Here is a 6,195-nt window from a genome sequence, read left to right on the forward strand (position 1 = left end):
GCTGGCGCTGCTTCCCTGCTGGAGACAGTGCATCAGATGGCGGTAGCCTGCCATCACCTCCCTGGCCAGCAGATAGAGCTGGGCACCTCCTTCCTAGAGTCATATCAGGATCCTGTTTATTGAGTATCTATTATATACCTGATACAATGTGTTATGATTAGAAAGCAGAGTTTCTGGGAAAAGGATCCCAGGTCACACAGTGGGGCAGAGTCCAGAATTTCTGATACCACCTTCTGAGTGTTTCAAACTGAAATTAATCTGGAGATACAAAGCAGACCCATTAACTGAACTGCCCCAGAACATGGATGTTTGATTATCTCCCAAGATGAAATTTTTAAATGAAGCTTCAGGAAGAGAGGTCATGAGTATCCCAACCAAAACAGCAAACTGACAGCAAGCAGGCTCTGGGGAAATCTCTCCGGCATCTACCCCTTTATTTACCTACCCACCCATCCATTCATCCACTCAGCCCTCTACTGCTCCAACCATCTTCTCCCTCTCTTGTTCATCCATCCATCTTTTCATCCATCCTTGCAGCCATCCTACCATTCATTCATCCACTCACCCATCTACTCATCCAACTGTCCATCTCCCCCTCTTCAATCATCTTACCCATCTATCCTTCCATTCATCCATGATACAACCAGCCAACAAGCCAGTCATATATCCATCCATCCATCCTTCCATCCTCCCATTCATTCTTCCATCAGTCCATCCACTTATCAAAACATTCACATAGCCACCCTTCCATGCTTCCAGCCAGCCAGCCAGCAAACACCCTCTCCCACCTCTTTGCAGGAGACAGTTGTATACCATCTGGTTAAGATAAAAGGCTCTGGATCTTTGGGTGTAATCCTTAGGCAAGAGACTTTACTTTTTTTTTTAAATCCTCGCCCAAAGATATTTTTCCATTGATTTTTTAGAGAGGGTGGGAGAGAAGGAGGAGGGAGAGAGAAACATCAATCTGTTGCCTCCCACAGCTCCCAAACCCAGGTCACTGATCGAACCTGCAACCATAGTCTGTGCCTTTGACAGGGAATCGAACCCGTGACCCTCTGGTCCATGGGCCAATGCTCTAACCATTGAGCAACCAGCGAGGGCAAGACTTTACCTTTTTGAACCTTTGCTTCCTAATCATAACACATTGCATCAGGTATATAATAGATGCTCAATAAATAGCATCGAGTGTTATTATTTTGGGACTATTACCTCAGACCCCTAAGAAGCGGGTCTTAAGTTATGAGATAAGGGGCTGTGACTGGAGCAGTGAAGCTGCATGTGGATGAGTTGGTAAGCCTCTAGGAAACTTTATTTTGCTGCCTTCATGCCATCACCCACTTCTCTCACTCCATCATCCCAATCTACCCATTCACCAGCCTCAGAGAATCACGGCCTCACACCTGGGCCAAACTGTGACATTGTTGGCCTCAGCCCCCTCCACTTGCTCACCCTCTTTCCCTTTTCCCTGCTCCCATTTCTCTTGAAGTTCACTCAGCCCCCAGGTTTTTTCCCTACTCCCACTGCTCCCAGGCGGGTATCAGAGGCACGCATTTACACTAGAATAAGAAGGACTAATATGGGTAAGAATTTTTTCTGTCTTCCTAACCCCACTACCCATAATTCTGTGTTCACACCTTCAGTTAATGAAGGGATTTCTGGCATCAGCAAGACGCAGACCTCAGCTTCCCCTTGTCAACCTGGACACTGAAAAGGGAACAGACCCCTCCTTACCCCTGGGAAGTCCCTGCAGCTCAGTCCTGAAAGGTCCCGTTCACTGGTCCCTCTGCTCTGCGCTGAGTCTGGTCACAGGCCCCTTATATAGCAGCTAGAGCCGGAGTCCAGATCCAGAGAGGGAAATACCATATAATTATAAGAGACCAGACAGATTTGTTCTGCAATTGGGCAGTGAGCCCCAAAACCACAAGGGTTTGCGGTTTGCGGCTAATTCCAAGAACTGTGTTCAGCCCTGGATGGTGTCACATGAGCTGGGGTTTATCAGCCCCTGGTCTAGGCATATTCCTGGAGACCCCCTGCTAGGCCCCCAGATGGGTGAACTGGAAACATCCCCAAATGCATCCATCTAATTTCCAGCTCTATGGCGGGCACTGCTCTCTCCAGATGGCCTGGGCAGGCAGGATGTGCCCCGACTGGACTCAGCATCAGGCTCAAAGCCTGCTCAGTCCCCAACTCACTGCATGATTTTGAGCCGGCCACTTCCCTTCTCTGTCCCTCTTGTTACTGCCATCTGTTAAATGGGCATGATACCCACCTCACAGGACTGGTTTGAGAATTCAGGGAGATGTATATGGATCCGACTTTTCAAATTTGAGGCTGGTGTAACAAAAACAAACAGCTTGGTGGGGGGGTTGTTTGTTTTTTGAGCTGCAGGCTTTCTCCCTGTAATTCATTATGATATGTTCGTTCACACATGCAGCAAAGTTGAAATCATTGTACAGTGAACACCCATATACTTGTCACCTTATACCCACCAGCTACTTCTAGCATTAAAACTGTTATAATTCCTTTATCACATATCTATACATCCTTTTTTAATGTATTTCAATGTAAGTTGCAGACTTATACTTCAACATGTCTGCTATTAAGATTCTTTCCTTTAAAGGTAAAATTTACATACAGTAAAATTCACAAATCTTAAATGTTTATTTGTGGAGTTTTGACAATGTTATACAGCCATGTAGCCCACAGCCCTATCTCAATATAGAGCATCTCCATCACCTCAGAACATTCCCTCCTGCCCCTTCCCAGTCAATACCTGCTCCCACCCTCAGAGGCAGCCACTGCCCCCTTCAAGACCGCTGGGACCCAGCCCAGACCTCTTCCGTGGCACTCAAGGCAAGTCTGCCTTCCACACTCAGCCCTGCTTCTGCCCAGCTTCCTGCCTTTGGGCCTTTGGTTTGAAGACAGTGACAGAAACAACCTGGCCTCAAAAGGATGTGGGGAGAGGTGAGTGACTTAATCATGCAAAGTGCTGAGAACAGAACCTAGCACACAGTAGGTGCTCAGAAGATGGCATATTCATCCTCATCATCCTGGGCCCTCGCTGGCTCCGTGTGGCGGTAAGTCTTCGAAAGCCATGAGGGGTGTGAGGAGGTGCCTCAGCCTGGGGCCTGGACCACCTTATGCCCCACCATCTGTGGGGGTTGGGAGGGCTCCAAGGACAGGGACCCCAAGAGTCATACTCCTGTGCTTCCACTCCCCCCCCCCCCCCCCCCCGTCCTATGTGACCTGATGGTCACTTCTCCTCCAGGACCTCAGTCTGGCCATCTGAGAAGTGGACTTCCTTGCACTTTTGCAGTAGGGTTTGGAGGATTACATAGGAACCTTCCAGAATGTGCCCGGAGCCTCATGGAGGCTCAGTAGACAGCAGCCCCTTTCATCTCCCCATTGCCTCCCACTTAGTGTGATATAAGTGCTCGTTCAACAGATATATTACCTTTTTAAACTGAAATATAATACAAAGAGGGCCATGTGGCTCCTCCACCCCCTTCCGCAAGGACCAATGCGCATTGTAAACTGCAGGGGGCAGTGCACACACAAAGGTGGTTACTGTCAGTCACATGAGGCCTCAGCCCTGAGCCAGAGGCAGGCCTACCCCCTGGGCTCCAGGAGGATTAGTGTAACTGGCGCCTCAGGGAGGTCACCTGGGCTTTGCGTCCAAAGGCACCTTTGTCTGCAGCTGGAGGGACCAGGCCCTGGGAGGTGACTCACCCAAAGGTGACTCAGCCATGCAGGGGGCCATGTGGGGGCTCATGCAGGGACTGCAGGGACCAGGAAACAGAATCAGTCCAGCAGCTCTTGTCTCCCTCATGAGCTGTCAGCCCCAGGGCTGCAGGCTCAGCACAGGGGCTCCCTGCACATCTTGTGTCATCCCCCCTCACCCCACCCTAAGTGTGGGTTCCGAGCCTGGGCTTTGAACTCAGAGGCCTGGATCCAAATTCTAACCTCATCATTCCTAACTGTGTATTGTTGGGCAAATCACCTAACCTCTCTGTGCCCCAGTTTCCTCAACTATAGAATGAAGGTAAAAATAGTTCCTAGAAAGGAGGGTTGATTCACGGAGTCGATGACATGTTGTATCTACCAGTAAAGCACTTAGAACTGTGTCTGGCACTTAGTAAGCATACAATAAATGCAGCAAGTACTACTTTGGTAGCATCGCAAAACCCAGGCTTTGGAATTAGGGTCAGGAGGATCTGGTTCGAATCTTGGCCCTTCCACTTAGGAGCTGTCCAAAGGGGCTGCTCAGCATCTAACACAGTGTCCAGTATACAATAAGCACTGAAAGGAGGTGAGCTGCTCTCATCGCCACTCTGTGCAGCCACAAGACTCGCCAGGATGAGGCAGACACCATCCCTGACCTTGAGGAGGTCTTGGTCAGGTGGGAAAATGGGACCGGGGCAGTGACAATCCCGTGTGGCAAATACAATAACAGGCCCTGCCTGGGGCACGGCGAGGCTGGCAGCTGCGTGTGCCCGTGCATTGAGGGATGATAGGAGTTTGCCAGGCACACTGGGGACAGGGATGCCCCAGGAAGAGGGAAGGGCTGTTCAAAGGCCTGACTACCCATCATGCACATTCACCACGTGCCAGGCACTCTTCTTAGTACTTTGATTGTCTCATTTAATTCTCAAACGACCTATGAGTGAGTCCTACAGCGTTCCCATTTTACAGATGAGGAGCCTGAGGCTCAGTCTCATTTAATCCTCAAACGACCTATGAGTGAGTCCTATAGCGTTCCCATTTTACAGATGAGGAGCCTGAGGCTCAGAGACAACTCTGCTCTCTCTCCATGCTCCAGGGGGGATTGGCTGAGGCCAGGTCACAGCAGCCTTGAATGCCAACCTGGGAGTTGGGACGATTTCCTTCTGGCAGTGAGTGTGCACCATCGAAGGGTTGTCAGCAGTGAGACATGGTCTGATGAGATCAAGGATGATGGGCTGGAGAGGATGGGATGGAGGAGAGGAGGGAGGGAGGTCAGGAAGGGGCAGGTGCGGTCCTCATGAGAAATGAGGAGGGTGTGCTGGGGTGTGGGTGGAGAGGAGGAAACAGATGAAGATCGTGGACTAATGCAGCAGTAACACGAGCTAACAGGCACCGAGAGCTTCTTTAGGGCCAGTCACCATCCTGAGTGCTGGTTAATTCTCAAACCTTATTATTCTCACCCCCAAGTCACTGACAAAGAGAGTCAGGGAGATTACATGACTTGCCTGAGGCCACATGGCCAGTGCTGGGATGGGATCTGAACACAGACAGCTACCTCAGGCCGCTCATTCAACCTCAGCTCTGCCCTGGATGCAGTCAGGAGACAATGGCCGTGAGAAAGGAGTCAGAGATAAAGCCTAACATGTCACTTAGTGCCTGGCCTGGCAGTAGAAGGTGCCAGTATTTGCAGAGTGGGTGGATGGAAGGATGAGAGGAAGGGAGGTAGGAAGGATGAATGAATAGATGGGAGGATGGATGGGTGGATGGAAGGATGGTCACAGGGTCATTACTAGTGGGTAAACCTTAAGATGGGCTCCAACTCTCCTGTGTCCCCCCAAATCCTCAGAGCCAGTTCCAAAAACGTTGTTGGCACCTCTTATAAGTGCCATCTTGAGGCCATTTCCCAGAAATGAGGATGTCCATCCTGAAAGCGGGGAAGAGCCCAGAACCAGGAGGCAGGTTTCCCATCCCAACTCTGCCACCATGTGGCACTGGACCGGCCAGGCCCCTGCCTGGCACCTGTTTCCCATCCGCACCACGAGCTTTGGGCATAACTGTGCTCTGAGGGGGGTAAAGTGCAGCTCATAGGGATCCTCCAGGACCAGGTCTCCCTGCCTCCTGGAATGCTGGCTCCTTTTCTCCCTGGAAAACTCCTATTCATCTTTCAAAACTCAGCTCAGATGTACTACTGAGTATGTCCCAAAGTCAGAGAGACAGAGACAGACAGAGACTCAGACAGACTGAAGGAAGAGGTATTTAGAAAAATGGAGGGAGGAGGGCGGAAGGGAGTAAGGAGGGGGACACAGGGAGCTCGGGGCAGAGGTGGAGAGAGGTGGTACAAGACACAGGCCAGCCAGGTAAGCTTGCGACACAAAGCTACAATGACTAGGCCCCAAGTCCCCTCACCTCCCAGGAGCCCCTGCCTGGAGTGCAGGAGGGCACCAGAGGCAGAGGCCAAGGTGGCCTTTGTGG

Source organism: Myotis brandtii, unplaced genomic scaffold (genome assembly GCF_000412655.1).
Source record: "Myotis brandtii unplaced genomic scaffold, ASM41265v1 scaffold61, whole genome shotgun sequence".
Taxonomy (NCBI): Eukaryota; Metazoa; Chordata; class Mammalia; order Chiroptera; family Vespertilionidae; genus Myotis; species Myotis brandtii.